The following is a 9749-nucleotide window of genomic DNA, read 5'->3' on the forward strand; positions in this document are numbered from 1 at the left end:
ATTCTTACTGACAGTTGTGGCTGCTTCCCGTGATGTATTGCTGTCTCTACCTTCTTGCCCTTTGTGCTCTTGTCTGTGCCCAATAATGTTTGTACTATGTTTTGTGCTGCTACCATGTTGTGCTGCTGCCATGTTGTGTTGCTGCCATGCTATGTTGTTGTCTTAGGTCTCTCTTTATGTAGTGTCGTGGTGTCTCTCTTGTCATAATGTGTGTTTTGTCCTATATATATATATTTAATCCCAGCCCGTGTCAACGCTTACCTGGGTGAAATAAAATTGAATGTAAATGAATTTGTCTGGCTACCAAATCAAACTGCACAACAAAATAGATAGAAAGATAGCGATAGAAATGGTGGCATTAGAGACATGCATATGAGTCAATGCTGACCTAGAATCTGCCTCAAACTCTGTCTCTCTGAATGCTATGGTAGTCCATGGCAGAGCTGAAATAAGCTCACAATAGATTCTGCACTCGACATTTACAGCTTCACCTTTTTTGTCACTACTGTAAGCGAATGCTCAAATTACTGTAGCCTAAACCAGTCGTGACTGTGACACTGTTGCAGAAGTGTGATTACAATTCGATACAAGTACGATACAAGGCACTCAAATCATTGCTATAGATTACACCTTTCACCCTGAGGAATTATTTGAAAGGGAAATTCCCTCAATCGGTGTCTGTTCCTGATTCCATTAATGCAGAAAGATAAGATTCTCAGTCTGACCCTATGAGCAAAAGGCTTCTTACCCTCAGGAGAAATGTGTATACAGCACTGAACATGTCACAACTGATTTGAGCTGTAGGAAAGGCAGCTTGGGATATGTTGGGTCTATGAAGTAATAACATCACTGTATACATCTACTAGCATCCGACATGTATCTAAATATGACATGATTCAGTATCTAGTTTTTTTATGGTGAATTGCTGAAAATAATATATGTAATGTTAGTGATACTATTATGAGGGCTTTAGGATCTTATGATTGTAAATTACCTAATCTATTTCTAACATTTAGTAAAATCAGATTTCTTTCCAATCATATCCGTTGCATCTGTCTACAAATCCTAGCATGCTTATCTGTCTGTGGAGCACACTGAATATTGAGCAACATTGTCTCGATATACATACACAGTGCCTTCAGAAATCTTTTCCACATTTTGCTGGGTTACAGCCTGAATTTAAAATTAATTTAATTTATATGTTGTGTCACTGGCTTACAAACAATACCCCATAATGTCAAAGTTGAATGAATTTTTACAAATGAATAACAAATGAAAAGCTGAAATGTCTTGAGTCAGTAAGTATTCAACCCCTTTATTATGGCAAGCCTAAATAAGGAGTATTTAGTATTCAGGAGTAAAAATACGCTTAACAAGTCACATAATAAGTTGCATGGACTCACTCTGTGTGCAATAATAGTGTTTATCATGTTTTTTAAATGACTACCTCATCTCTGTATCCCACACATACAATTATCTGTAAGGTCCCTCAGTCGAGCAGTGAATTTCAAACACAGATACAACCAAAACGACCAGGGAGGTTTTCCAATACCTCACAAAAAGTGCACCTATTGGTAGATGGGTTAAAATAAAATAAAAAGCAGACATTGAATATTCCTTTGAGCATGGTGAAGTTAGTAATTACACTTTGGTGTATCAATACATCCAGTCACTACAAAGATACAGGCGTCCTTTCTAACTCAGTTGCCAGAAGAGGGAGGAAACTGCTCAGGGATATCAATATGAGGCCAATTTTTTAAATTGAACTAGGCAAGTATTTACAATGACGGCCTAGGAACAGTGGGTTAACTACCTTGCTCAGAACGACATATTTTTGCCTTGTAAGCTCAGGGATTTGATCTAGGAACCTGTCGGTTACTGGCCCAACACTCTAACCACTAGGCTACCTGCCACCCCCAATGGGGACTTTTAAAACAGTTAGAGTTCAATGGCTGTGATAAGAGAAAACTGAGGATGGATCAACAACATTGTAGTTACTAACCTAAATGACAAAGTAAAAAGAAACCTGTACAGAATAAAACATATTCCAAAACATGCATTGTGTTTGCAATAATGCACTAAAGTAAAACAAAACCAAAAAATGGTCAAAGAAATTAACTTAATGTCCTGAATACAAAGAGTTATGTTTGAGGCAAATCCAACACAACACATCACTGACTACCATTCTTCATATTTTCTAGCATGGTGGTGGCTGCATCATGTTATAGGTATGATTGTCATCGGCAAGGACTAGGGAGTTCTTTAGGATAAAAAGAAACGGAACAGAGCTAAAAACAGGCAAAATCATAGAGGAAAACCTGGTTCAGTCTGCTTTCCAAAAGACACTGGGAGAAATGTTTTCCTTTCATCAGGACAATAACCTTAAACACAAGGCCAAACATACACTGAAGTTGCCTACCAAGACAATATTGAATGTTCCTGAGTGGCATAGTTACAGTTTAGAGTTAAATCGGCTTGAGACTTGAAAAATGGCTTGAAAATGGCTGTCTAGCAATGATCAACAACAAGCTTGACAGAGTTGAAGAATTTTAAAAAGAATAATGTGCAAATATTGTACAATGCAGGTGTGCAAAACTCTTAGAGACTTACCCAGAAAGACCCACAGTTGCAATCACTGCCAAAGGTGATTCTAACATGTATTGATTCAGGGGTGTGAATGCTTATGTAAATTAGATAATTCTGTATTTAATTTTCAATAAAGTAAAAAAAAAAATGAAAGAAATGTTCACTTTGTAATTATGGGGTATTGTGTGTAGATGGGTGAGAAAACAAAAATACAAATAAATCCATTTCATTCATTTCAGATTCAGGCTTTAACACAGCTAAATGTGGAATAAGTCAAGGGGTATGAATACTTTCTGAAGGCACCTTAAATTAGTATGGCTTTATGACAGTGCGGCTATGATTAATATATGCTTTTATTGGTCAACACAGAAATTGTCATGATCTTGCTACATATTGCACCCACAGAAAAATCTGCTTTCACTTCTGATGCACGAAACATGAGTTATAGAAGGTATTGTGTAGAGGATTAATTTCTCCCTGATGGCTTCTGTCTCACATCAACCAATAGTCATTACTCAAGAGGCCATGTATATTTAGCATTGTGTGGAAACTGTACCGCAGTACAATGAAAATTCAAAGTTCATGCCAGACAAATATAATATTTCTCTTGGAAATCTTATATATATATATCTTTATTCCACAGCAGTATTCTTCAATCCTAGTTCTGTGGACCCATGGGGTGTGGAGGCTCTTGTCTGACTTCCAAAACTGTATTACTTTATTTAAGCTTAGTTCATATGAAGTGTAAGAGTATAAATATCATAGAAGTAACTCCCCACACAGCATTCAACGTATCTGGCACACCACGCATACTTTAGTGAGTCCCAGTGAGACGCAAAGAAGCTGATTCCTCATGTGTTCAGGCAGTTCAGATACCCTATTCCCTCCACCTGAACCTACTCTCAACGCCCTGTTGGGAAAAGGCCATGGGCAGACATTTAGGAATAGTTTGATTCTGTTTCTCATGTGTTTATTACTCCTTCCTTTACTACACTACAGCTTAGCACTTTCATGGGACTTGGTGCTTTGCTTAAATATTGGACTGTTTTCACACACTGTACCAAAAAGCTGGTGTGCAAAATTTTGCTGCTGAATAATTTTCAGATTAGTCCAATTATTGCAAAAGGGGAAAAGTGCTGTTTCGTTTGGCCAAATTTGTATATGACATGTGAGCGGACCAAGTACTTTGAGGTTGCGCTAAAGCGGAAAGGTGGAACAAACGAGTCGGGAGCAGATCTTCTTACATTGAACAAAGTTCTCTATTGAGGTATTTCTTTCTTCTCAAACAATCCCACACAATCAAGGATGATCTTAACAGGAAAACACAAATCTTCTTCTTTACAGGAACAAGGAACACAAGGTGAGTAACTTAACTACTACATAAATGACGGGTGTGTCCCCGCCTTAACTATCCGTTCGTGGAGAGCTCCCTTTGGGTGGTGGTGCGGATCCGTGGTTGCCATTCCCAAGAGGTAGTTTGTCCTCTTCTTCTCCCTTCCGTCTGGTAAGTCCTCTCCTTTGGAGAAGCAATCACTCTTTTTTTTCTTCTCCAGTCTCCCCCACTGCCGGTTCCCTCCTCTCTCTTGTAGGGGGAAGAGAATATTTGTACTGTCAGCTGTGCTTAATTGCCTCTGATCACCTTGACTCACATGCTGGGCTGGGCTACTATCCCGGGGATCAGCCTGCCCCCTGGTGGTCCTTCCATGGACATTTGTTGACATTTTATGAACTGGTTCATACCAATTGACACAATATAGTCTTGAGGCATGCAATTGTTGCTGTAGTCCGTCTCATGTGTTATGATAGGTGTTATGTCACCTGTCGTTGTCATGAGTTGCTATCTACAACCTAAAAGGGTTATTCGGCTGTCCCATAGGAGTACCTTTTGAAGAACCTTTTTGATTCCAAGTAGAACCCACTCCACAGAGGGTTCTACATGGAACCACAAAAAGTTCTACCTGGAACCAAAAAAGGGTTTTCCGATGGGGACAGTCGAAGAACCCTTTTTGAACTTTGTTTTTCTGGTAAAATAACGGTAAAATAAATAAATAAATAAATAAAATAATAGTGTAGGCATGTAATCATGGAGGGTGGACAATGACCAAATAAGGGCAAATGATTGATTGACATAGATGAGTCATTGTTTCTGTTAACCACTTGGAGTGGTTGGTTTATGCCAGTTGAGAATTGGATTGCCCTGACCGGAATTCACACACAATTCTGGTGAGATGTTTCGATCTGCACCCAAGTGAACAGTCCATTACCACTTGGTGTCTTTCTTGCAAATAACTTCCAACAAGTTGATTTGTGAAGCTGCCAAATGAACAACAGTGGGCGAGATTCCAATAGTTCTCCAATGATCTCCACATTAGATCCAGGCCCTAACTCCCTTCCCTCTCCTCAGGGAGTCCAGTCTGCCTGCTGCTGTATGGATATCCATTGATGGATGGGTGGAAGGGGACCAGCATGCATGGCGGTTTAAGGGACTAAAATTGAGGGCTGATGTGGTTTAAATTATTGTACAAGGCTGATTGAGCTCAGCTCTTGTAAAACACGTGGAGGGGTTGATTGACGTCATTAGGGAATCCATCCCTTAACCCTTGGCTGTAAGTGTTATGAATAGGGTGTGGGTGACATGGGTGCCTCTTATACTGGTTCATTCACTGAATCCTCATGGGATTGGGAGGGCATTTCAGACCACAAGGTTTAACTAGTTTGTTAGGGTTTTGAGGATTTTCACAGGTGCATGCTCAGTGTGGGAAAGTGTGCCAAAAATGTGAAAATGTGATTTATTTCTCCTTTCTTTATGCTGCTACGCTCAGTAATTCAGCAACAACAGTGTGTTCCTTTGTCAGATTTATAGACATAAAAAAACTTGAATCCAACATTTACATTTACATTTACATTTAAGTCATTTAGCTGACGCTCTTATCCAGAGCGACTTACAAATTGGAAAGTTCATACATTTTCATCCTGGTCCCCCCGTGGGGAATGAACCCACAACCCTGGCGTTGCAAGCGCCATGCTCTACCAACTGAGCCACACGGGACCAACAATTATAATAAATTACTTTGGGCTGTCCCACTGTGTACACACTGGTTGAATCAATGTTGTTTCCATGTAATTTCAATGAAATTGCGTGGAACCAAAGTGGAATCAACGCTGAATTGACGTCTGTACCCAGTTGGATGTTTCACTTACAATGTGCCCTATTGTCTGTTAATTCATCATGTCTGTCTGCCTTGTCATCCCTTATTTGTCTGTGTTGTCATCCAATTTCCTACTACAATGGACAATTCAAATGTCAACCTTCTGTTGTACTCGGGAGCAGTGCCGCAATGGGTGTGTCTCGAAGCATCTCACCGTGAATTTTTGAGAAGGTATGACCAGACCATGGAGACCAACAGGGAACACTTTGAAGCATCACAGCAATTACAGTTACACAGGCCATAAGGAGAAAACCCATTTGTTGACCTGATAATCAATTTAGTAGTCACCTCAATAATCAATCAAATAATTAAGACCAAAAATTCAAGGGCTGTCTAGTAATGGCTTTAACATTTTTCAAGACATTGAAAAGACATGTAATTCAAAATGATTCAATTACAATCATTCTGCTTATTAGATACTATGAAGAGTAACAACATCAATGATATCATGCTGTTATTAAAACATCTGCACTGTAATTTCCAATGACCATATGCAAATACATACACACATTTTCTGAGTCTCAACGTCAAGGTGATATGTTTGATGCTGCATCTGAAAATGTTGTTAATAACTGAGGAAATCAAAACCAAACAAATTCACCAGGAATTAAGAGCTGTGAATACTATTTTACCTCAATGGGCACATTGCTAATCAGTTATGAATAGCTATGGTTGTCACGCCCTGACCTTAGAGATCCTTATTACTCTCTATGTTTGGTTAGGTCAGGGTGTGACTCATGTGGGAAAGTCTGTTTTCTATTTCTTTGTTTTTTGAGTGTGTTTTTTTTTTGTGTGGGTCTTTGTTTTTTGAGTGTGGTTCCTAATCAGAGGCAGCTGTTTATCATTGTCTCTGATTGGGGATCATATATAAGTTGTCATTTTCCTTTTGGGTTTTGTGGGGTGTTGTTTTCTGTTTAGTGTCTGTAACTGACAGAACTGTTCGCTTTGTTATTTTGTTTGAGTGTTTTTTGATAATAAAAATCATGAACACTTTCCACGCTGTGCTTTGGTCCACTCCTTTCGACGAGAGCCGTTACAATGGTTGCATATTTTATAGAGGAGTATTAAGCAAACTTAGTATGCCATCTTATGGGGAAGTTTGGAAGGACAAATATTTCAAAGGATTAAACTTGGGAAATGTGGTTTTGGTGTTCGTTGCAAAGAAATTACATTGCATACTGGTATTTGAGTTCTGTATTCAAGATGGCAAATAATCAGAACTAAATATACTTTTAATTTAAGTCAAATTTGAACCATAAAATGTTTTTACGGTGTAGTATGCAGTGTAGTATCCACCCAAACCCGAATACCCAAGACTCGACCCGGGACCACGACACCTGCATAGCCTACAGCATATACTTATTTTGCTAATAAGGTGAATTTATTGACTTACAGAAAGCCAAGCCAACATTTAAAGACCTATTCGTTAACCAGAAGAGCAACTTGGCTGATAAACATAATTTGTTTGTCATTCGGGTCGAATAATGTCTGGTCTAGACCCGGATCCGTTAGCGTACTGATCCGATTTAAGTCTGATTGTCCTCGGGTCTGTTTGGGTCCGGGTCCAACTTTTTTGCAATTACTTTTTTCCTTTTTTCTCTAGTATGCAGACGAGTAGGAACATATAGTAGTGAAAAATGTGTTGATGTCATATAGCCCCTGATAGCACCTATTGAAATGTATCTTGTGATCAGACCTGTGACATCTGTTGAGATCCGATCACCGTTGCCAGGTGAAAAAACGCTTTGGGACAGGTTGTGAGCTGATCTGGTGAAACCATTCCCTGAGGTGTATGAGGACACAATAACTGTAATGTGGCCAAGTGTGAACACATTGAGCGCATTCATTTGCCTTTCGATGACGATAAAGAAGACACTTCTTCACAATTACTGTTTATATAAATTTAAATAGAAAGCTTTATGATGTTATGATTTTATGATGCTCTTGTAATGCTACTGGAGAACTCTTCAGTTTGATAGGATGACATCTAAATTGTCAGTATCTCTGTTTGCCATCATTCTCACTCCAGAGAGTGACTCATATCGCCATGCTGGTGGTGTCAGACAGGTTACCACAGCAACCGGCCACACACTGCATCTGGGAAATCTGCCACTGAAGATGGTGTCATCTTGGAAATAGAACACGTGTGTGAATGGGGGGCGGAACAAAACTGACAATGAGCAAAATTGTTTGACAGGGTTAGGGTTGAGGGTTGAGGGTAGGGTTAGGGTTGAGCCAGAATGTGGACACCAGTCTTGGGTTAGGGTTGAGGGTTGAGGGTAGGGTTAGGGTTGAGCCAGGATTGGACATGAGTCTAGGTTCAGGGGTAGGGTTGGGGTTAGTGTAAGAGTTAACAATATGTACAATCGCCGTGGCAAATAAGGAATTCCATTATATCAGTTGGACCAAATCAGAAAGGACCACCCCAACCATAAATCCCATTGGTCACACTAATTGTACCGTGGCAACGCACCCCACAAACAAACGTGTTGCTGTTGCACTTCACTTGAACTTCCATTTTAATATGTAATTTAGCTCCATGCTCTAGTTGTTAATGGTTTCCGGCATCTGACGCTAAGTGTGTGTGTTTTGTGTGTGTGTGTGTGTGTGTGTGTGTGTGTGTGTGTGTGTGTGTGTGTGTGTGTGTGTGTGTGTGTGTGTGTGTGTGTGTGGTGTGGTGGTGTGTGCTGGTGTGCCTTCACAGAGCATGTGCGTCGGTTAGCCCGAGGGCTGTACATATGATAGTTGTCTTTGTTCATATAATACACCACGTTGAACATGCTGCCTGTGAGATTCAGACTCTCCTCAGACACTAACACTAGTCACAGTTGGCCATTTGTGTGGAGGAAGAGATCAGGAAGACCCTGGAATATGTCTGTTACTCTTCTCTCTCTCTCGCTCTTAATTCAGTTTCAATTTAAGGGACTTTATTGGCTTGGAAACATATGTTACATTGCCAAGAAAGTTAAATAGTTAATAAACAAAAGTGAAATAAACAATAAAAAATTAACAGTAAAGATTACACTCCAAAAGATAAAGACATTTAAAATGGCATATTATGCTATATACAGTCGTGGACAAACGTTTTGAGAATGACACAAATACACTGCTCAAAAAATAAAGGGAACACTTAACAACACACAATGTAACTCCAAGTCAATCACACTTCTGTGAAATCAACTGTACTTAGGAAGCACACTGATTGACAATAAATTTTCACATGCTGTTGTGCAAATGGAATATAGACAACAGGTAGAAATTATAGGCAATTAGCAAGACACCCCCAATAAAGGAGTGGTTCTGCAGGTGGTGACCACAGACCACTTCTCAGTTCCTATGCTTCCTGGCTGATGTTTTGGTCACTTTTGAATGCTGGCGGTGCTTTCACTCTAGTGGTAGCATGAGACGGAGTCTACAACCCACACAAGTGGCTCAGGTAGTGCAGCTCATCCAGGATGGCACATCAATGGCGAGCTGTGGCAAGAAGGTTTGCTGTGTCTGTCAGCGTAGTGTCCAGAGCATGGAGGCGCTACCAGGAGACAGGCCAGTACATCAGGAGACGTGGAGGAGGCCAACAACCCAGCAGCAGGACGCTACCTCTGCCTTTGTGCAAGGAGGAGCATGCCAGCAGCCTGCAAATGACCTCCAGCAGGCCACAAATGTGCATGTGTCTGCTCAAACGGTCAAAAACAGACTCCATGAGGGTGGTATGAGGGCCCGACGTCCACAGGTGGGGGTTGTGGCTTACAGCCAACACCGTGCAGGACGTTTGGCATTTGCCAGAGAACACCAAGATTGGCAAATTCGCCCTGGCGCCTGTGCTCTTCACAGATGAAAGCAGGTTCACACTGAGCACATGTGACAGACGTGACAGTCTGGAGACGCAGTGGAGAACGTTCTGCTTGCCTGCAACATCCTCCAGCAGAATGACCCGGTTTGGCGGTGGGTCAGTCA

The sequence above is a fragment of the Salvelinus sp. IW2-2015 genome, linkage group LG4q.2, assembly GCF_002910315.2.
Source record: "Salvelinus sp. IW2-2015 linkage group LG4q.2, ASM291031v2, whole genome shotgun sequence".
Taxonomy (NCBI): domain Eukaryota; kingdom Metazoa; phylum Chordata; class Actinopteri; order Salmoniformes; family Salmonidae; genus Salvelinus; species Salvelinus sp. IW2-2015.